The sequence below is a fragment of the Pleurodeles waltl genome, chromosome 6 (genome assembly GCF_031143425.1).
Source record: "Pleurodeles waltl isolate 20211129_DDA chromosome 6, aPleWal1.hap1.20221129, whole genome shotgun sequence".
In the NCBI taxonomy this organism is placed as follows: Eukaryota; Metazoa; Chordata; class Amphibia; order Caudata; family Salamandridae; genus Pleurodeles; species Pleurodeles waltl.
In genome coordinates this window covers 304,469,033-304,494,006 of record NC_090445.1, presented here as the reverse complement: position 1 = coordinate 304,494,006, position 24,974 = coordinate 304,469,033, and positions in this window count along the sequence as shown.

The following is a 24,974-nucleotide window of genomic DNA, read 5'->3' as shown; positions in this document are numbered from 1 at the left end:
GACCACTTTAGGCTTGTGTTACCCAATAGAATAATTTTTCTTTTGTGTATTTATACTTTATAAGATTTGGGTCTAATGATTGAAGTGTAAAAATGATGTGTGACTGGTGGTGGTATATAAACGGAGCTGTTAATTCATTTTAATCTGCTATGGACATGGGTTTATTTTTACAACAGATATATTATGTCCCCATAGTTTAATGATGGCAAACATATTTGTTAAAAATGTTACCAGTGTTGAAACTCTCTGAAAATGATATTAAAAAACTTGGTTTATATATGAACACTGGTTTTCCAAAATATTTTCCTATCCATTGAAATGTGTGACTATCTAAGTAGTACAGATGCAAACCGTGTAAACATAAACATATTTATTAATATAGGACACAACCCATTTGTGTTAGTCGCCTTTGTTTAATGAACTACATAAAAGATGGAGGGGAGAAAAGTACTCTATTTTGGTTCTTCTATTTGGAAGAATAATTGAGTTAGGGTTAAAACTCTCAGAGAACTATTAAAAAAACTTGGTGTTTGTATGTGCGTTGGTTTTCAATATATTTTCCTATCCATTTAAATCTGTGACTATCTAAGTAGTGCACATGCAAACTGTGGACCATTTTATTTCTATAAGACACAACCCATTTGTCTTAGTCAACTTTGTTTAATGAACTGCATAAAAGATGGAGGGGACAAAAGTATTGTATTTTTACATGAGCATACATAATAACAACACAAGTATCCTTTCAGCATGGTGGAAGGGTACCTTTGTTTCTCACAGGAATAGTAGTCTATGCAGCAAGGAAGACATTGTTATATTTCTGTACACAAACAATCCTCACAGGGTTATATATATGGGCCATCCCCATATACACATTTGTATATGGGGATGGCCCAGTTGAATGCTTTTGTCAAAAAGCGTAGGCCAGTCTGTTTGTAGAACATCACACTTTGCACTTTAATATCATGAAATAAAAAATTGCCTTTTTCAAAAGCAAACAATTCGTACCGGCTTGTGCTGTCTGCTAGATTTGCCGGTGTGAATATGTGTGTAGAGTGTCGATAAAAGCATGAATTCTCAGGAGAGGAGACTCTACATATATATGTACATATAGTTTGGTGCATTTGCAAGGGTACGACTAAAGGTAACTTTGGAAATGTGGGAAAAGGCATGGTTGTAACTATGATACACTAATTTTCCACTCATGTAATAACTTTCTGGGCCAAAATATTGCAAGACAACAACCTTGGTTGCTTTTCATTACTCTAAATTTACCAAGCTATGCTGGGCCACATGAGATGGTCAGCCATAGCTTGGTAAATATTGGTTTAGTTTTGCGTTGCTGTTGTAGCCTAATACATAGTACAATGGAGATGTAAACTCATTTTAAATATTGGGCCAGATTTAACTTGCTTTAGGGTCATTCTTTGAAAGTAAGAGAGCAGAAAAGCACCATATCTACTAAGATATGGGGCACTTCTGCTCTCTCATAGTGCTTGTCCACTTCAGACAGCTTAGCACCAATGCAGGCACCCTTGCATCATGGTGCATGGGTGCCTACATTACAAGGAGACTTGTTTTGTGTAGAAAGTGTGACCATATTGCAGAAAAACAATCTCTCAAAGCATTTTTCTGTTTCTATGTGTGCCGAATATTGAAGCACACATAGAAAGAGGAAATAATGAGGTGACTTTATTTTCTACTTATTTTGCCAACCTCTTGGAGCTGTACTTATTTCACACATTACGAGGTTAACATACCTTTAAAAATCTGGGATGGCATCAAATCCATGGGTGAATGAATAAGAACGCCCATGTTCCACCCATGCAATGCCTATCACAATGAAATGTAACACAATTCACTGTAAGTTTCTGTGTCTCTGATGTGGTACTTTTTTTTTACAAACTCATGCAAAGCAGCATTAATTACCCCTTGTGAGGCTTTGTAATTTTCTACTAGCCTTTTACATCATAGAGGCTCCACAAAAATGGTATAACTATGGGGGCAAATGTTAGTACATCTAGTCAATAATGCTTATATTTTTAAATCAGCCATACTCACAGTGACATACATGTAGACAAATGGTAACTGTCATTCATACATTGTCAAAGTAATATGTAACATATAGTTTTTCTTTCTTTAAACAAAAAAGGCAGTTCTGAAAAGAATCATTTTTTTGAGATTTTGGAACAGGTTTTATCGTATTTATTTTTTTGGTGCACAGGACTTGTGCAAACAGTGTTCTCAAAAAACACAAAAATGTAAAATTGATTGTTGGAGACAACCTGAATAAAACCTATCATGGACTGCTCTTCCACACTAACCAAATTATTGCACACTGTGCAACAAGGTGCACTTTTGAGCATCTGGGGAAACACTGAAGAATATTGGCATTGGAATATTGGAATATTGGAAGTAACTGGATCTCCAGGAGCTGCAGTTGACCACTCAATGTTGATGTGTATGGTGCATCTATCTGGATCTCTCCCTGCCCCAGTTCTCAGGGTGGATGGTAAAGAGATGCTCAACGTGATGTTCATCCCATGAGAGTATTTCTTAGATGTTCCTCCAGAAAGTTATTTGTTACAAAGGTTTTATTTCACAACCTTTGTTACCACTTTATTTCTCCAGATGGTATAGAGAAAAGCTGCCAGGCAATGCATCCCGTTTTTGCAGCCTATTCTTTTTCCTCAGCCTGCTGCTGCTCTTCTTCCTGCTCTCTTTGTTCTCCTGACACCATTTTCCATGTTGGTTAATAAAAAAACACCAGAAAAAAAAGAAACACTTCCAGCTGAGCCCCAGAGGTAGAAAGAGTAAGGAGACACACCCAAGTAAGAAGAAATCAGAAGTACCTTTGTGTACAAGAGGTTGGCAGGTGTTCCAATCAATCATATGTATTAGTTGCTCTGTCACATGGGATTCGCATCGGATCGTGACATCTCCACTATTCCAGAAATATGGATTAAAACACCATTGTAAGCTAGAATTACTCACTGGAATATACATTTCTATTTTATGTTACTAAATCACCTACCTCAAAAATTGTTATTGAATTTTGTTACAAATCATGCCAGATTTGCAATTCCCCCATGGGGCCTTGAATAGAAAATGTGCATTGGCTGGGCTTGCAGCAAACCATGAATCTCAAAAAACAATAAAAAAGAAACCAATGCAATTTTTGTTTCTGAGATTATTAAAGTCATGTATTTAAATGTTTTATATATAGATTTTTTTTTTTACCAAAAACATTTATAGATGAAAATCAATTAAAAAACCTAAGGTTATGGTGTGTTTATGAACTACATGCTTGAAAAAAAAACTTGGAATTTGATTGAAAAAACCCAAGATTAAAATGATGTTTCAGTTAAGTATGGTTAAAGAATATGGGGGTCATTATGACCCTCGGGGTCTTCAGACTGCCAGGGTCGCAGTGGCGGTCTGACCGCCGCCAAAGCGGTGGTCCGACCACTATGGTGGTGGTTTGACCACCACATTATGACTGTGGCGGTTGTGCCACATTCAGACTGCCAGCAGTACCAGTTTTTCTCCACAGGAGGGACTGGCAGTGCTGGTGGTCCTAATCCGCCAGGGCAGCGCTGCAAGCAACACCACCTTGGGGACTAGGACCCCGTCTCCACCAGTTTTTAAATGGCCGTAGCACCGCCATGTGAAGGCTGGCAGAGCTGGGGTGCAGGGGACTCCAAGGGGGTCCCTGCACTCCCCATGCACTTGACATGGGCAGTGCAGGGCCCCATGGCCAGCCCCTTTGCACTGTTCATTGTCTGATTTGCAGACAGTGAACAGTGCAACGGGTGCTGGTGTGTCCTATGCACTACAGCCCATTGACCCAATGGGAAACTCCTAATGGGGCCCACAATGAAGTGGCCGCACTGGCGGCAACCTGACCACGGGAGTTTTGCGGATGACCTTTTCCGTCCTCCAATCTCATAACGACCCCCTATATGTTTATGTTTAAAGTAAGGTAATAGTTAGGTATGATAAAAATATGTATTTTTCTTTGTAAATATACCTTAAAAAATTCACTGGCAAAACCAAAGGTTAAAGTAACGTTATAGTTAGGTGTGATAAAAAGATGCATTTTTCTTTGCTGAAAAATCTTAGAAATTAATTGGAAAAACCAAAGGTTAAAGTCACGTTATAGTTAGTTAAATAAGTCAGTGAGAACAAATGAAGAAACACAGAAATTCAGCAGTTATAATTAAAATAGTTAATTATAACTTGCGCCCTTGCCATGCACTGTTTATGAACTCATATATTACATCACTCATTACATGTTCTCTGACATTATTTACAAGATCACTGATGACTTCTCAAATGACATAATTGATGACTTAATTGATGACATCACTGATGGCCTCTCAAATTACATCATTGATACAATGTGAAATGTTTGATCTTGTGTTTTTTAGAGTGGTAATGGGGATTGACTGTCCCTTAAAATAGACACTCTGGGCCTCATTACGAGTCTGGTGGTTGGAGCACTGGACCACCAGACTCGCGGTGCAGAGATCGCCACAGTGCTGGTGGTCTCCCCACCAGACTCATTACAAGTTTTACACTGGGCCGACCTAGTTTCGTCCTGTCAGCCCAGCCTCGTCCAATGTCGTCGCACAGTGGGGCTGTCCAGCATCCTCAGAAAGCACATTCTCTGCCAAGCAGACAGTATGCATTCTGAAGGGGCTGGGCTGGAGGGCACCTGCACTGCTCATGCAGGTCCCCCGCCATGAAAAGGCTAGCGGACAAGAAGGTTGTAATCAGCCAGACTGAATACAGCAAAGAGCACAATCACCCTGTTGGGATCTGTGATCCTGGCAGGGCCAAGGGTTTTTAGGCGGATCCACCTAACTCGTAATGTGGCAGTCAGACCGCCGCAACTGTCCAACCGCCGCCAAGAGGCTGGTGATCTTGTGACTGCTAGCCTCGTAATGGGGTCCTCCGTATATGTTTTGACTCTATGGTCCTATGCATCAGCAAGTCATGCACTAAAAAGGTGAATTATTAAAGATTGCTAATAACCTGACTTGAGGATTGTTGTGCCGCCTGTCTCTTGTTATGGAACAGGGAAGTGGTGAGAATTTAGAAAGGATAATAATCATATCGGTAAGCAATCTTCTTTATTCATGCTTTTTAGAAGTTTCAATGGTTGCTTTTCTTCTCACAACACAAACAGCCAACACATGTATACATATGCAGCTTTCTCCTTTAATGGCTCTGGCTGCTACAGTGACACAAATTGCAAGACATGAGATGTACTAAATTATATCTAATATGAGTTTTATTTGTGAAATTGGAGGTGTGTATATGTCTCCAATGGTGCAATTTGAGAACAAGAATTATGGAAAAGTTGCTAACCCCCACTTCAGCCTGCACTGCCAGATGGGGGGGGTTGCATGATGCCGGGTGAAGTACCCCACCAAAATACCTCAGATTCCAATTGCTCTGATACAGATAGGAGGCATGTACACTAAGGAGAATCACAATTTGTGTTTATTGCCTAAAAAACGAGCTCTTATAATGTCTGAATAATCTCAACCACTGGGAATCACATGGGACTCATCCCAATCCGTATGGACTCTGCTCCTTATATGAACAGTCCAGCCAGAACCGCCAGGCCAGGTACTTTCTGAACTGGAAAACAAGCAACCAAGGACTGGTTTCACTCTAGTTATGGATTTTGAGACAGATATTGCTTAGTTCCAGTGGCACCTTGAGACCAGGACCCACGTCTGGGCATATCCAGTGCACTTAGGGCATAAAATTTAAAAACAACAAGGTGATGGATGGAATGCTTGAATTAATCTCAGCCACTGGCAATCACGCGGGTAGAATCCCAATCAATCATTTTTGGCCACATGCCACCTCAGTTTCAACCCAGTCATATGCAAATCAGTCTTAATCCTGCTCCTCTTGGGAACATTACAGCCTGAACTAGAACACAAGCAACCTAGGACTGGTTTTGCCTCATACCTGGGCAAGATGTAACTGGAAGCCAGGAAGCCGGTCTAGTGTAATGTAGGCTATGGGACCTGTGGAGGGTAGATTATGCTTTTGTAGGTGCCCTGTGTTTTTGATTGCTGAGGGAGAAGCCCAGGGGGCTGCATTCTCCCTTTTAGAATTATGGCAGTCCCGGGAAGTTGGGTCCTCAGATTCATATTATGCTTGAGGAGTGGGGTCCACACCACCTTCCTCTTCAAAATATGTGATAGACACTAGAGGATGGGGTCCATGAGACTGAAATCAGATTAGGGAGGGTGGCCTACTCAATCTTCTCTTCAAAATATGTTCCAGACCCTGGGAGATAGGGTCCACAGGGCCAAAGTGGGGTTAGTGATGGGAGAATCCACACACACACACACTCCTTATATTTATAAAATAAACATAGTTTGACTCACTGCTGGCACTGTCCTATCCCTGGGGTTATTTATTTAAAAAATTTGGTAGAAGAATTATGGGATGTGACAAAAAATATCTTTGACTTTTTGCCCCTGGGAGGGTCCCAACGGACCCCCTCCCCTTGAGGGCTGGGAGCAGAGTATCCTTGCTCTGTACCTTATATTGTTTTTTGGAATTTTTTCAGGATAGGGAACTAAGAGCCTGTTTACAAGTATGGTGGTCAGACCACCAGACTGCCATGTTGACCAATGGCAGTCCGAACCACGGCGGTCCGTGGTCACAAATAAAAATGATACACAACTGGACACTGGATGCATTTAGAAACAACACAGCTGACACATAGTGACACACTCAACACACCTGAAAATCCCACTATAAAACACACCCATTCACACACCACAATCCTTTGTATTTTCACAGCAAGGCCCAGCTAGACAGAGTTCATAAAAAAAAAATATATATATACACATACATATATATATATATATATATATATAGACTAGGCACCCCTTCCATTTTTCATACCATACATACCACACCCTACACACACTTTTTCCAGTCACACCCATTTACACTTCCCCACTTTAGTAAGATACTGTCACCTGTTACTGTTTTGTTTCACTACGCAAAAACCACATTTCACTGATGATGATTTAATAAGTATGGTGTATTAAATCATAATAGTGGAGCCACAATTGTTCGGAGCTCAAGTCCAGCACACTACTCAGTGAATGCTGTAAGCACCAGCCTGCACACAAGGGAGGATATCAGGAAGAGGTAGAATGACCTCAGAGGAAGGTCCATTCCATGGTCTCCAGGCACCAGCTGCAGGCCAAGAAGACTGGTGGTAGTATCCCCCCCTCCTGCCTTACAACTCACTTCCTCGGAGGAGAAGGTCTTAGCCATCCTGCAGCCTGAGGGCTTGACAGAAATACCTGAGGGAGTGGAGCCTGGTAAGTCACAATAATAAAATGTCACCAAAATGCCATGTCATTCATTCTCACAGCTCACGTTCTGCCACCTTTACTGTCACCCCACTCATTAGCCCATTGTCCACCTGTCCTAAGACCCCTGTCTGGCGTCTCAGAATTGAAATAAACCAACCTGGGAGAACAACATCTGTGTATAGTGTGTGTAGTACAGGGACTGACAGGGCTACAATTCCCAGCAGGCACTGTTATAATGACTCTATACACCAGCACAGTGTTCTCTCCTTTAAATACTCAAATACATTTAAGTGTACCCACCTGGGAGGGTAACATTTGTATAGTCTGTGTAGTACAGGGACTGACAGGACTACAACTCCCAGCAGGCACTGTTCCTCCAATTTCAACCACCAGACCAGTGTTATTCCTCAATAGACACCTATGTCTCGACTCCCCATGGAAGTGTAGTCACTTGGGAGGAAACCATATGTATAGTGTATGTAGTACAGTGGATTACATGACTGCAAGTCACAGGAGGCTCTCTCACTGTCACTTGTATCACCAGTCCAGTTTATTCTTCTCCAAAGGCTCATGGTTGGGAAATCACACATGAAGTGTACTCACCTGCGGGGATGACATTTACAAAGTGCATGAAGTAGAGGGAGTGAGATGACTGCTAGGGTCATGAGGTGTTCAGGGAGATTAGCAGAATCCCTGATCAGAGATCATGAGCAACACCATACCCCTTCCTTTGGCCCACCGACACCAGGCCCTTTATCATTGGTGCCAGCCACTGGAAGGAGGCCCTGTCAGGGGAAGATCCAGCAACAGACACCCCTGCTTCTGTAGCAGCATATCACCCCGCACAAGCAGGGAAGTCCAGCTAAGAATACAAGAGGTACAGATGGCAAGACACACACCACTGCAGCAAGTGACTTCTTCCTAAATTAACTCCTTTGTCTGCCACACATTCACTTTGTTGACTGTCCTTCAACAGTCTTTCCATTTCCATTTGGAGGAGTACACTGGACTTCGGACTTCAAATGCTGGGACATCTAATACAATGATTTCATCCACCATGACTGAAACCTCACTGTTCTGTTCCATTATGGGCCTTATTTCCATCCTATGCAGGTATGTACAAGAAGTACCACCTATCACAAGGTTTGGGTATGCTTGCTTCTGTTTCAGTTGATGCTATGTAGACATGCAAGACCATGTGAAGCAAATGAGGAAGACACAAGATACTAGTGCAAGGAGGGATGTGTAACAGGTACACTGTCCTGCTAAGGATTACAGCCAACACACACAAACACATTGGTACAAATGTCTGGTCACATCAAACATTATATTTCACTGTACAACACATGTGCTTTCAAAATGTCTGGACTAACAAAGTCAAGAATAGCTTAATCATATTGAGTCAATGTATATTTACCAAGAAACTTTCCCCCAGACCACAGATGGAAGGGCCATGTCAGACATTGACCTGTAAAGTAGGCAAACAAACAGTGAGTGGTGTCACCAGTTTAAGCCTTATCACACCCCATACCAAAGTAATCCAACATCACATAAACCAAGATACAGAGAGATTGCAGGGTAACAGTCTCTGATCACAGGTCCATCACACTCCAATGACCTTGCATCCGGTGGTATGACACAAACAAATATCAGTATTATGGCAAAGGGAATGTGGTCTGCAATGATGGCACACATCTACAGCTACATACAGGTAATACATAAGAGTGTTAAGCATATGTGAAGGGTGAAAGCCTGGCTTGCTTTTGATGACAACATATTTCATGCCCACATATTCACAAACATGATACAATTGGCCCAACACAGCACAAAAAAACAAGTTCATTGTGCACTTCAAACTGTCAACACAAACACTGGCCAAGCTGCCTTGGTACAGGTCTCATACATTCCAAATCTGTTACCTACATTACCTGGAACAGTCTATGTCTACTTCACATGTCAGAACAGTGTCAGATACTTGCCAATGTCACACCTATCAAATGCCCACATGAGGATGTCATGGTGAAGGTACTTGGACAAAGACAAGACAAGGAGTTTAGATGTAATAGCATGCCTACAACCCAAATCACATAGCAAGCATCTGGAAAGAAAATTCCATTGCAATGAGACTGACACAAGCACAGCAGCTACATCAAGGTGGGGCTATATCCAAGGCAAACTTTTCAAGCACTCTTTGGATGAATGTTCGTTAGCATTAGCTCCTCATCGTCTTGCAAAATCGCTCTACTCCACACATTCTGACGAATACAGTTCTTCGTACAGTCACAGTCATTACACCACATGACATACTTACACTCATGAAAAGTAGTTATTGATGAAATCTTCCTGCAAGTCAACTCATTCCTCTTCAACACTGTCATCCTCACCTGGCATTTAAGGAGGCTCACCCCGTGGCACGGCAGGCTCCCCCTTCTCTTAGATATATGGGTTATTGCTATTCAGGGCAATGTTGTGGAGCATGCAGCAGGCCACAATGATCTTATACACTTTACCAGGTGGGTAGAGCAGGGATCCACCAGTGCAGTCCAGACACCTAAATTTGGCATTCAGGATCCCAAAATCGTGCTCCACTACCCACCTTGTTCTTCCATTGGCCTTATTGAAGCGGACTTCCCCTGGCGTAGTCAACTTCCTTAGTGGCAACAACAACCAAGGACGGTTTGGATATGCATAGTCTCCTGTTAAGGAATGGGACATATGTGCAACTATGAGTCCCTCTTATCAGAATTGCCTACAAGACATTGCACACACAACCAGAATAGATGTGACTTACCAATCAGCCAGGGTCTCTCTGTGACTTTAGCCAGTGGATTGTGCTGTTCTGCATTATGAAGGCATCATGGACTGAACCTGAATAATGGGCACAGACCTGGGAAATGTATAAGTCTGCCAAACATACAACGTGGACTTCGATGGAGTGGAAGTTCTTTCTTTTGCGGTACATGGATGCGTGCAAAACCATAAAAATCAGCCTTCACATGGGCTAATTCCTCACATAGGGGAAACTGGATGTAGCTGTCCAGGTGTTTCAACATTGCTGACAGGACATCCTTCAACACCGGACTAAACATAGGTTGGGACATACCAGCTGCAAGGGCCACTGTATGCTAAAATGACCCTGTACAATGGGTGGTATGCTGTTTGGATTGCTAATAACTGGCATTAGATCTAGTTCCAACTGACAACACAAGTCCACTAGTGTTTGCAAATCCAGTCGGTAATATGTTATGATGTGTCTTAGCTCCATGGTCTGAAGGTCTGGCAGTAGATGGTAGATAGGTGTTTGCTGCATCTTCCCTCTCACTGGGTACTTATGCAGGACAAGAATTGAATTCTGACATGAATCATTGTGTCCACAGCAACATACATGATGCATGTTAAGTATTACATCTGACATGACAATTTTAAATGGAGGAACATGGCAAACAGTACACAACACATCTGCTCAAAACACACGGTTCACATGTTACCCCTGTGATTTGCCACACATGTGTATACATTATGTATCAGGAACAAAAGCAACATTGTGTATCACAGATGCCACTCTGAATGTGTCTGGATGTCCCAAGCGCAAAAATAACCTTCGACCGGGGTTCATTGTGTCCGACTGTAAATTGCCATATGTGTGCAGCAACATACTCCAATGGTGTTTGAGTAGTAGGACCAATGTAACCAAACAACAAGAGCAGGCTGTAGTGCTCAAAACAATGTTGTGTGAGGTGTGACACAGTCTATGACTCCAAATACAGCATTTCTGGCCTCTAAAATGTCTTCTGCTGATCTACTCCATCGAACATTAGGAACCATGCAGGACCGCCTGTAGAAATCATCATGCCCGTAGCAACCACGGCGGACACAGGCATAGGCTAACATTGTTGCCAGTGGCAGGCTTGGGGCACTGACTATGTCCGCTGGTGACGACCGCATACATGGTGGACATGACCGCCATGTTCTGAAAAATCCCTTACTTGACTCCTGACACTGCTGCCAGTAAGACCTCCACTACTGAGGTGATGCGTGGGACAGGATTCTCAACAGAGTGAATGCTGGAAGCACCAGCCTGCATTGCCTCTGGGAGCAATCATGGCACATCCAGCAGGTGATAGGGACCTAGCCTTCACACAAGTGGAACTGAAGAGGCAGGTGATTGCAGATCTATCCCTAGTATAGACAGCTCTATGTTGTACCAGTGGAGTAGGCAAGTGCCTCATGTGCACTGTTTTCTCTGTACCTCACCATCGTTTCCTCCTCAAAGGCTAGATTGTGCCCATGTCGTGCCAGATTTTATACTCATGCCTGTTGCTGCAGTCTGTGTGGCCTTAATGGGAGATTCAGTGTGCAGGTATTGGTGGCCAGTGCCATATGTTGAGTTAATTCACGTTGTGTTGTTTTTGTTTGCTGTGTTCCCTGATCCAACTTGGGTTGGATGCACAGAACTAGGTGAAGTGACATGTATTGTTGTATATGTGAGACAACATGTGCATGTCAGCATGAGCTGAGCATGCATGTTGTATATGTCAATTGTGAGGAATGTAATCCTTGCAAGTCTGTTTTTTAGAAGGTATGACATTACACTCTGTGCCCTTCAGGTTGCCACACACACCACATGTCACATTGCTGTTGGCTACATGATGTGCTGCAATGCATTGTAGTGATGGAAATGTAGTGTCATGTAGGTTCAGTCTGCTCAGCCTGCAGAGACCAGGGCCTGTCACATGTATCTTCCTGTATGAGTCCTAGTCCAGATTGGGATGGAGTCACTGTAGCTTTACAACTGTGGCACAGTGTCCACTCCATGTACCCCAGCAGATTGTGTCATGTGTCCACTATAATGCTATGTTTTAATATTCTGCCCAGAAGGCCTCATTCCTTTGATCAGATTGGGAATGTGTGAAGGGGTGGGTTAGTGGTATGTGATAGATGTGCAGTTAGCATCATTGCCAATGTGTGTCTCTGATTCATGGCAGGTCTCTAACCCTCACAGACCTGTTATCACCTTCCCACAGGTCATATTTGTCCTGTGCAGGCTCATTGCATGACTGACATTTCCACAGTATAGACAGTGTGTTGATTCCTGGGAGACCTTTATATGTGACTCATTAGCTTGATCACATAGACACTGTACAATGCATGCCTTTATATGGACGCATATGTCCACAAGCATGTTCTGCTGTACAGATACATACCACAGAACTCCACCCCCTCAAGTGGCAGGAGTATGCATTTGTCATTGCAAAGCTCCACACAGGGACTGGCTAGATACTTTCCATAACCACCAAGCCAGCCCCTTCATTGTTACCCATGTGTGTTGTATGAATTTGTGCTCTGGCAGTGGCCTGTAGAGAATGCATGCAGAAAGTCATACTCACAGAGCATGTATGTGTTGGTCCATTCATGCCTAAGGAGTCTACCTTTCAGAAGCCACCAAGGTGTGAAGTGCATCATGGTGGCTCACCTTTCAGTCAGGTTGCTAGAATATGTTCCACAAAATTTCAGTAAGCCTGCCTAGTCTTTTTAGGGCCAGAGCAGGGTGGTGGGGTGTCCTGCATATTTGGGAAATGTATGTCTATAGTCATGACCAAGTACTTATTGGCTTGTATATTCCACAGTTAGCGAGTATTGACAAAATGGGAAAGGCCAAGCTTGATGATACTGACATGTATATGACTCTCTCATTTTTGATGGGACTGGTGAACATGATCTCCTGATTTGTCTTTTGCATCCATTCAGGTCTAAGCCCATCAAAAGAAAGGGACATGTAGAGCCATTGCCCAGAAGGTGCGGACCTTGGGGATCCACAGCCGGTGGAGTGCCCACTGTAGAAAAAAGTGGGAGGACCAGAGGCGTTAGGCCCGGAAGATTGCAGAGGTCCAGCTGGGGCTGTCCTCCCAAATTTTGGCATGTGCCAGTTAGACAATGTCCCCCCTAATGGCTCGCATCCTGGTGGTGGTCTGTCTGGAGCTTGATGGGTGTTTGAGGTCAGCACAGCAGCCCAAAGGGGTGAGTACAGGGCATATTACTGCCTTTCCCATTGCCAAGTGATTGAGTGAAGTTCTAACTGTCCCCCTGACATTTAGGGATGAGCCATATGAGCCATGTGTCACACAGTAGATGAGAGATTACTTTTGTTGACCTGCCTTGTGTTTTATATTGATGTGCCTTGGCCTGTTGTACCAGGGACTTCAGACTGCACTGGGTGGAAACCTCAAACCACTAGCTTTGAAAGGACCACATCTGGCTGTCTACAGTTATCTATCATGTAATGTTTGCTGTTGTAGTGTGTGTATTTTCCATGCAACAGACCACTACTCAGTGTTTCAGGTCAAAGGTAATTTGGATGATGGATCACTGTATATAAAAAAGGGAGTCAAGCTTTATTCAGTCAATTAACAATCAAAGTATCACATACATTAAAAGAAAAGTATCATCTAATTTTATAATCTGTACAATAATTATATATTTTAATAAAAAAAACACATGAATAAATACATACGTGTAATATCAAATTACTCATCTAGAATCCTGCCTGGGCACGATTTATGAATCCTTATTTAAAAGGCAGTGACTTATATGCCATGCTGCCACTAAAAACTTGCTAATTGCTAAAATTAATTCATTTGAACTATGGCTTTTTAAAACCCTGATTGCTATACTACAATTTTTCAGCCCCGTTTCCCAACAGGTTTTTCTAATCCATTTTGACCGCGTAATAAAATATGCAGGGCAAAAAAACATAAAATGTTCAACTGTTTCCGGGAACCACCACGAGCCGGGCATATATCTGAAGTAGTAATTGGCCCCCAGCTGCAGGTTAAAGACAACAATGGCAAGGATCCAAAACAGAATCTAGCATATAAACCTTTACCCTGTAAATCTGGTATAATATTTAAATAAGATTCATACTGCAGGTACCACTTAAAATTGATAAAAAGATGAGTTAATCGACCATGAGATTTTCAACAAATATAATTGTTCCATACATAGGACCAATAAACTGATATCAGAACAGTTTTATGGGATTTCACAATTTTATGGGGATTCTCCCAATAATCTCCCAACCCCAAAATATGAAACCAATTGGACACATATTTAATCCAGGCAATAATAGCTGCATTTGGTCTCTTTAACAAGTCGAGCAATGAGGCCTTATATAAATCCAATTTAGGGGTGGTCCAAATCCTTATCCAGTATAATAGAGGTCTTAGAGAAATTAAATCAGCTACTCGGTTTAGCCCCAAATCAAGAAACATTGGGATCAGTGGTGTGCTGCGGGGGCACACTATCAAAGCCCTCGCGAAATTGTTTTCTCCCACAGTTAACTCATTACTATTGGAGCATCCCCATACCTCCGCACCATAGACAGCAGCTCCCTGCGCCTTAGCCATATAAATCATAACCGCTGGAGCTACTGGATTTAGTTATAGAACTTTTTTTAAAGCGCAGGATAGATGCTGTTCTGTGGTGTAATAGCCCCGCACTTTTACTAATCTGGTTCACCCAATTTAATTTGCTGGTCAACCTCACACCGAAATAATCTATTGAGCTAACCTTGCTCAAGGGAACTCCATTCAATTTAATAATGCATCTTTTACCAGGAGTCAAGCTAAACACTATCAGTTTGGTTTTATTAATATTCTCCTCCAACCCATATTCCCTGCAAAATTAATTGAATCTATCAACAGGAATTTGTAGACCCATTGGGGTCTTTGAGATTGGAAGTGAATAATCAGCAAAGAGAAGAATAGGAATTTTCTGTGCATTCAAAGAAGGGACATCATTCTGGCAAGAAATCAAGGTCTGCACCACCTCATTAATGAATAAGGTAAATAATAGTGGAGCCATCACACAGCCTTGACGCACTCCCCTTTGAATGGGCATTTTTTCAGTCAGCTCACCTTGATTGCCCCAACGCACTTGCGCATATGTATTGTCATGCAATTGCTTTAACAATTGTATTATGTTAGATGGGGTTCCCAACCTATGCAACACTTCCCCCAGTTTTTCTCTTGGGATCAAATCAAAAGCTGATCGTAGATCTACAAAGACAACATATAAATCTTGCTTGGCGAGGATTACATATTTCCAGTATAGAATAGCCAGCCTAAAAATCTGATCTACCGTGCTGGTTTTTGGGCCGAACCCCGCCTTAAATGAAGAAAGAATCTGTTGATCTTGAGCCCAGCTAGTTAGCCTCCCTAAGAGTTGTTTGGCAACAACATTTTGTATATTATCAATGAGGCTGATTGGTCTATAATAAATTGGGAGGTTTGCATTGCCCTTTCTATAAATAGGAATGATTTTAGCCCCTTTCCACGTACCTGGAATTTGACCCCCTGCAGCAATTCTATTTGAAATCAAATTTTTATATCAGGACCATATATTTGGCTGAAATCTATAAAGATCTCCTGGTAACTTATCCGGCTCCCCCGGGAGATTTTCCAGGTTTTAATGAATTGATTGCATCAAGAGTTTCTTCCATAGAAAAAAAAACTACAATCCTCGGGGGCGTTAACACCCTCCCCAGGTGAATCAAGACTAAAATTTACAGTAGACCTCGGTGAAAGGACATGACCTCCAACATGTGGGCCATGTGCCGAAACCTCAAGAGGTATAGCATAAAGGTAAGAGAAATGATCAACCCAACTTTCATGTTGTATATGATTTCTAATAATATTCCTACCCCCCCTTTGTCTTTTGGACAACAATTCCCAGAACAGCGTATTATTATTTGCGTTTGAGGCATCTAATAATTCCTGCCATATAGAATCTTCCCATGATCTTTTTGCTTGGAAGATAGACTCCTTGTATATGCGTCTGGCTTGTTGAATCTCCCCAAGCAACCATAAAAGCTGTTTTTAACTCAGACTTTACCATTGAGCCGGTCTCATCAAACCATGCATTACTGGCCTTATTTCCACCGCAAGGCCTAGAACCGACCTTTTTGTAAAAGAAGCTCTACAAATCCATGGCCAGACTATCAGGTATACTTAGTATTGGGATGATATCAGCATCTTGTTCTTCATAAGCAGCCAGATTATCTATGAATAATTGATAGATCCCTCCGATCAAATGGGGGTTAGACATCACTTTTGGCCAACCAACCCTAGTAGAATTATTACTCAAGCGTGGGGATGGAACCACTATGTATTGATTATTAAGTGTTCTTCTAGACACCTCCCCGAGAGAGTGAGAATCAGAGGAAAATGATCACTCTCGCATCTCTCATCCACGCTCATATCCCTCATAAGAGGCCACAAGCTAACATCCACCAAGAAATAGTCAATAACACTTGTGGACATACCTCGTTTGTATGTCGATGCAAGGTTTAAGTCAAAAGGTGTATGACCATTGCAAGCCCTACGTCTGTGTTTTAAACAAAAAGAGGCCAGTTGGGAAGCCACACAAGAACGAGAACAATGCAGAGAATTAGTTATCTGTGATATTCCCAAGAGTTCGTCCTCTTCATCTATTAAACCGCTGAGCAAGGCCGAAGGCTCAAATGTGCAGTTCAAATCACCTGCTATAATTAAATAAATTGAAGATTGTAAGGTGTCTAAAAATTCGGACAATGCAACTAGGGTCTGTGACTCAAGCCCGCGTGAGACAGACCGAGCATAAACATTAACAACAATAATTTTAAAATTCTGCTGAAACGAAATTTGCATGCCCATCAGATCAACACAATCAGTATCTAATATCATGTGTTCACATTGCAATTTCTTATTTAAAAGTATTAACAGGCTTCCTTTGGCATGGCCTAAGCCCTTCTCTGATGGTTGTGCAGGGATGCTAAATGAAAGAAATCCATCTTTATTGGTTTCACCCTCAGCCCAGGTTTCCTGAAACAAGCAAATGTCCTGATTGTTAATATACATAATCCATTCTGGATTGGCCAATTTCCTGTCGAGGCCGGCTAAGCTCCAGGTCATTGAAGGTAATTCATGATTACCTGACTCAATTCCAAGGGTCGAACAACCAGGCTCCCTCAAGTCCATTTCCTCATTACAAATCCTAGGAGACACCACCCTATTACTCTCATCCGTATGTATAACCCCAGAGCAGATCCCCACAGGTACTACCCGATCAGTAGCTAGTCATACACGATTTGGCAGCAAACAGGGAATTTTTGTCATCATAGATGGATTATTTCCCTGGAGAGAATTTGGACTACCCTGGGTAATAGTCGGGCAACCATCATCAGACTTCAGTGTGAGTCTAGTTCCTCCCCCTACTTGACTCCCTGTACTGGCGGGTGCGTAAATCGAAGGCCATAAGTTGGTCCACCATAATCTTATCAGTAAGGTAAACAGAAATTGTATCAATATTTAAACCCAGGATACTACATCTTTCTGCTGCAAGAATATCCAAACGAATAACTGAGAGACCGTTCCGTCGGATACGTATCCAGTGTATCACTTTATTAACCAGAGAGTCATGATTCTCAACAGATCCTGGTGTCAATTTAGGGACGTTAATCATGTAAATTGTATTATCTCCACTTTTTGGACTCAGATCCTGGGCCCTAGTTGTTAAACCACTGGTGATGGGTGAAGGAAATACTACTATTGGTCAGTGATTCCAGTGGCTTAATCGGGGGGAGAGTAGCCACCCCCCCTGCCTGTTATTTTAGAGACATCATGCCCTTTTACTCTTTGCCTATCATTGGGGACCTCAGGGTTAGTAATGTTGCATATCTGATCTCCCGGAAGATCCCTGCAATTAGGCGCTCTATTGAACCCTCCTCTATCACTAATGTGATCACTTGTGGAACTTAACTGGTGACCCTCAGCTCCAGAAGTAGACAATTGATCGCAGACGGGGGTTTTACTGGCCCCCTTGGGCGGGTATCAATTGATGTATTTGATTTGGTCATAGCAAGGTTTTCATCCCTCCTTACCTCCTCACCAACCCACTTACATTTGCAGCTACATTGGTGGGTTGCTTTCTTCTTCATTAAACCAGTTAATGCTAGGACCAGGCTCCTAACTTCATCCACCCTCTGCAGAATAAGAGCCATATTAGTCCTATTATCTATTATTCAAGCCGCCTCAAGTTAAACGCAGGCAAAACAGAGGTCCTCATCCTCGGCAGCAACCTTTCAGCCTGGAACGACTCCTGGTGGCCCACCTCCCTTGGAACCACCCCCACACCCACCACCCAAGTACAGAACCTGGGCATCATCCTTGACTCAGCACTCAGCATGACTCAGCATGACTCAGCAGTTCAACGCTGTCTCCTCTTCCTGCTACAACACCCTCCACATGCTCCACAAGATCTTCAAATGGATTCCCGTCGAAACCAGAAAAACAGTCACCCACGCCCTAGTCAGCAGCCGACTCGTCTTCAGCAACACGCTCTATACAGGAACCACGGCCAAACTACAAAAGAAAATGCAACGTATCCAAAACGCCTCCGCCCGACTCATCCTTGATGTCCCACACAGCAACCACATCTCTACCCACCTCAGAGAGCTACACTGGCTACCCATATCGAAGAGGATTACCTTCAAACTACTCACCTATGCACACAAAGCCCTCCACAATACAGGTCTGGCCTACCTCAACGACAGACTCACCTTCCAGCCTCCCGCCTGCCAGCTCTGCTCTGCCAGCCTCGTCCTCGCCTCCGTCCCCCGCATTCACCGCACCACCACCGGAGGAAGATCCTTCTCTTACCTCGCCGCCAAAACCTGGAACTCCCTACCGCTCCAGCCTTCAGAAAAAGCTCAAAACTTGGTGAGTAGCGCACTTTATAAATATTGAATTGAATTGAATTGAATTTAATTGAATCTAACGATTCCAATCCTTTGGAAATTGGACTGGGACTTAGTTAGAGTATTATCATAGATTACTACACACGGCACAGATTGAGACGTGCTCAAAAGTGAATCTCCTTCCTCTGACAGTGGGTCGAATCGGTTGGTACACACTATGGGGGTGATTCTAACATTGGCGGGCGGCGGAGGCCGCCCGCCAATGTTCCCCCGTCAAAATACCGCTCCGCGGTCACAAGACCGCTGAGGGTATTTTGAGATTTGCCCTGGGCTGGCGGGCGGCCTTTTGGCGGCCGCCCGCCAGCCCAGGGCAAATCTACCTTCCCACGAGGACGCCGGCTCCGAATGGAGCCGCCATAGTGGGAAGGTGCGACGGGTGCAGTTGCACCCGTCGCGTATTTCAGTGTCTGCTTTGCAGACACTGAAATACTTTGTGGGGCCCCCAGGGGCCCCGCGGCACCCCCTACCGCCATCCTGTTCCTGGCGGGAGACCTGCCAGGAACAGGATGGCGGTAGGGGGTGTCAGAATCCCCATGGCGGCGGAGCGCGCTCCGCCGCCATGGAGGATTCTATAGGGCAGTGGTAAACCGGCGGGAGACCGCCGGTTTACCCTTTCTGGCCGCGGCTGAACCGCCGCGGTCAGAATGCCCTTGGGAGCACCGCCAGCCTGTTGGCGGTGCTCCCGTGGTCGGTGACCCTGGCGGTCACCGGCCGCCAGGGTCAGAATGACCCCCTATATTTGGGACCTCCCTTACTGCTGGACTTGACGGGAGAGTAGGAGGCATTGCTGTCTCAGGGAAATTGCCCTTCTGGTGAGGAGGAGAGCTAGGGGCACTACACAATGTTACCGACAATGGGGATCTAGCAATATTTCTCCTCTCCCCCGACATCCTCTGAAGTAGTGTCTGGTGGCTGCCTCCTTCTCTTTTTGGTAAAAATGTCCGGGATTTTCCTATCTCGAGGCAAATCCTTTTTAACAGGTGTGCTCCCAGTGAATGAATATTCAAAATAGCCTCTACTTCCCCGAATAAAAGATCAATTTCATCAAAAGGTTTCCGTCCACAAGCAGACGCCAATTTCACTGGTTTGCTTAGATGTTTTTGAATTTGTTTTGTGTCTTTTGCTGGCACTGGTAGATCAGCAGCCTTCCTTTTTCCCATGATACTAAATGATGTGGCAATCATAAAAAAAAGACAAATCACACCTCTTACTTGTTTATGTGTCCCTTCTTCACCAGCCAAGGTGATAGGCCCAGCCCGGCCTCTTCCGGGCGATGACGGGGAAAACAGGCCCGTCTTGGCCCGGTCTTGGCACAGGCGCACGCCCGCACGCGTACCGCGCAACGTGAGTTCTGGCCGGCAATTATTAGGAGCCAAGGAGTCTGGGGGATCTAGTCCCACCCCAGGCTAGAGGAGAATGGCAGTAGCGCGTCCCGCGCCACGCACCACGCAAGAGTTCTGGCCGGCAATTATCAGGAGCCAAGGAGTCTGGGGGATGTAGTCCCACCCCAGGCTAGAGGAGAATGGCAGTTGGGCGTCCCGCCAGGGACTCAATTTTCAGCTGGTAGAAAAATCATTACAAGCAGCTGTGTTTCTCCATCCACACCTCCTGTTCCAATGCTCACATTAGATATCAGTACGAAGAGAACAAACTGCAAGAGGCACAATCCATTTCCATAACGTTCAAGGTTTGAAGACTGAAGGGACTGGGTATCTACTCCTCTCATTTGCAAATGGCAATGGAAACTGACTTCAACACTGAAACTGTTATTTCAGGCTGAAGCTTTCTTTCAAGAGAATCTTCCTTTGTTTTTCTGTGGGTGGATTTTGAAAAACAGTATTTGGGTCTCAAAGGCACTAGCTGACCACAGTTAAATCCTCAAAATCTGTTCCATCAAAACTTAATTCACACAAGATTTCTTCTTTACCGTCCTCGTTAAGCTGCATCCAGGACAGGTCATTCACCTTTAAGCTGCCATGAGGATGATCCTCTCCTTGCCTGAGCCCTTGAGGGGAGGGGCGAGGCTCTTCCATCCTACAGAAGGAAGGATCACTGTCTTCAGGCATGTGTCTGTGTAAATGTGTTTGTTGGCATCTGCCACCCAGAAGCTTGCTTTCTTCAGTGGTGTCTGATGGATTCTGGTGCCTCACTGCAGTCTGTAATGTAAAGGTATCCAACATACATGTGACACGGCTCACATTTTACTTTGTATTAAGCTATGGATCACTACTTTCCCTTGGTAAGTGGGGACTGTCTACTGACATGATAAATCGGCCATGACTGTTGCCAACATTCCTTTGGCTTACATGTCAGTATGCGTCGCTTTCTCTTTAGTATACATTTATGAGCTGCAGGTTCATGCATGGTCTAACTATATTGAAGGAATGGTGTCTTTATTCCCACATACATATATATGTGAGTGGCAACCTGTATGTGGAATGAGCCATTTATAATGGGGGTTCATGTCATGGTGTGCAAAATACATGAGTGTGTCACCATGTCTATTGGTTGACACATACCCTCAAGCATCTTAGCATGTCATTTGGCATGTACAACTGCTGTAGCGATAAGGGACATGATAGGTAGAGCTAGAGTTACAAAACAGAATGGGAATATCTATGACCTTGATGTGGCATCATGTTGATAAGTGCACTGCACATGTGTCATGGTTAAGGTTTATGCCTTACTGTTGGCATGCATTATGAAGTGACTTGCAATTATATTTCTGTGAGAGGATGGTTCTGACCATCTTGTCTGCCCTGATTGTTTGCTTTTTGACCACTTGGTTTTTGACCTTTTACTGTGAGGGAGCCTCCTAGTAATGGACTCCCCCACAGTAACTCGTAGTAAAATGGACTGCTCGTGTGACTGCCAGTGCTGCCTTGTTTTAAGAAAGGCTGCTGTAGCGCAGTCAGCCTAGGAGGCCCCGGGCTGGTTACATGGGATCATGTGTGCACAGGCGTGTGCACCCATGTAATGGCTGCACGGGGAGGGCTCTTTGCATGCGCAGCCCAAGAACTGCGCTTAGGGAACCTTGAGCAGAAGGAACTATGCAGAGTGGGTGGTTACCTAGAATATGCCTCATAAGACGGCTGTACGTAGAGGAGGGACAGTCAGTGTGCCTACTGTATTTTTTGCTGTAGGGACACTCCAGTGCATGTCAATATCACTGTGCTTACTGTCATTTCACTGTAGGGACACTCCATTCAGTGTTAATGGGAAAGAGTGGCCTAAGGCATAACTCAGGTCCCCGAGGGCATAGAGAGACCAGAGTCACACAAATGTACACTGTGAGCTGTATGAAAAGAATGATGCAGTAGGTTACAAAAGCATAGTTGTACAACTTATGGGTCATCCAGGAATGTCATCTTTCTCTGACTCAGCTCAGGAATAGGGTCAATTACTGCTCTGTCTAACTGCCTGAGCAGGGCATTGCATCAATCAGCCAGCTGTCAGCCCCTGCCAGGAAATGGGCGGGGAAGCAGTGAAAGGAATGTTAGGAAGGAGGGGCTGAGTTTCAGAGCACATGTGGCCCAAGCTCCTGGACGACGCCATTTTGAGCTATCCCAGGAGACTGTACAGGAAGGAAGGGACAAGGGCAAGGAAGTGATGTGGCACATCTGGATTGGCCAGACGTGCAGGACTGCTGGACACTTCAATGCCCACTTAAAAGATCCTGCAGAGGGGAGAGATCTCTCTCTTGGCTGTGCTTCACTGCTGGACACTGGGACTGAAGATGGGCATCATGGACAACTGGAAAGAAGAACCCCCCTAACTAACACCAGGGGCAGGGATTCGGCCCCTGAAGGACTTCAGGCCCAGCGAGGCCCAGGCCAGGGCCAGGTAAGCTGGCCCCCTCATTCGCCCTGAGGACTAATTGGGGGAAAGACTGAGCCAGCGCAAGGAGAGTGCACTGTCCAGAAGGAAACAAGGGCACACAGACGAAGAGCTGGCGCAAGGAGTAAGTGGGACTGGTTCCCTATAATCTGGGACCCTCCTAGGCCAGAACCGTCCAAATTGGCCTTTGGGGGGCCAAAAAAAGGTCAGTGACCTTTGCCCTATTTCTGAGCGAGCAGCAAAGTTCGTGGGGCTCAGCCACTGTTCCAGTTGATGCCCCTGGGGTCCAGGGCCTAGGGGCCCAGGGCCCGGGGGCTGCCCCCACAAATAGGTAAAGCTGGTGGCTGCTGCCACAACCCCCGTGAAGATGAACTTAGAGGGCCGCAGACCCCATTCCTGGCCCCACTGAGGAGGAACACGGAGAGAGCTGTTGTGCTACCCGTGAAAATGGCAGAAGGGAGTGCCGAACCCCATCCCTGTCCAACGCCAAGAAGAAAAGTCGAGGGACGCCCCCCTGTGAAGATGGCCGCTGGCTGAGGGAGAGCCGGCGGCTGAAGACTAAGCCAAGGAGCACCGTCACACTCCCTGTGAAGGTGGCACTGGGGCCCCAGGCCCCAGACCCAATCCTGGGGCCCCACCAGCAAGAGAAAGACTAGGGGCACCATTGTGTCCTTGTCGAAAGTGGCCAAAAGGGGCCCTGGTCCCAAAACCACAAAGAAGGCGATGGTGGGGAGCACCTTCGTGCTCTCCAGAATAATGAGGAGGGGCCTCGGACCCCATCCTGGGGCCCGATACGGCAGAGGACGTAGGGGAGTGCTGTTGCACTCCCCCAGATGGCCCTGACAGGCGGCAGAGCAGCATGCGTCTGTCTGCAGACACCAGAGGAAAGGCCGGCTCCCACAGAAGCACCTGGAGGTACTGGCCGTGCAGGGAGACGCTGGGAGGGGCCGGGGTTGGGCTCCCCGTGCTGCTCCCCAACATCACTCACCTGACGAGGGTGTCTGGGTGGGACCAAACACCCCCTAACCATGATGGCAGCTGAGGGTGGGCTCCCCGCACTGCCCTCCACTCAGGACACTCGGTAACACGGTCCAAGCCTGCAAGAAAGTATTAATGACCAAAAAGCACAAAGTGGCACTCCCCAGCACAGCGGGAGAGCCGCTCATTTGTTATGCATATGTCCCATAAGGCCCTGTGAGGTCCAAGTCTTCCTGAACACTCTGATCAGCTCGTGGTGGCCCCAAGAAGAGGGGGTTACCACCAACCAAGTGCCCACTGTCAGGGGGAGCTGCAGGAACAGCACAGCATCCCCCCAACATAACGTTTATGTCCCCACACCCAGGTTAGGTGGGACAAAGGAGTTATAACCCACCAAGTGTTACAACCAAATGTAAAGTACCAGCATCTTGAAACTTTTGTTCTTGGATTGTTTGACTGCACTCTCTACGGTGTAGGATGGTATTACACTAGATTAATCAAGGATATGATGTTATACCAGGATAATCAAAAAGTAATCTAACAGTAATTGAAAAGTATTCCAAAAGTAATCTTTAGTGTTTAATGTATTTATACATGTCTCTATATGTTTCTCGTAATGCTGATTTGCGTAATGAGACAGATAACCTCTCTCTTGCACAGTAGATGTGCTTATTTGCCAGATTTCGGTGCTTTGACTCTACATTACAGGCCAATGTTGCACTGGGATACCAGAGATTGTTTTGCCATGTGGGTTGTTTGATTATATTTCCCCTAGGGGGAGATATGAGAGATTACATGTCATCTAAAGGTAATTCCATCAATCAGTTTGTGTGTATTTGTAAATTGTTGCATAGTATTGAGTAGTCTGTGTGTAATAAATATACTTTTACTTTATCAAAAGAAAAAGCACAGACTGGACAATCATTTATTGAGTGCCATGCTTGTGTGCTCGTGAATAGGGATTACTAGCCCACACCACCTCCCTTGAGTAAGCCTTGGGCTGCTCTACA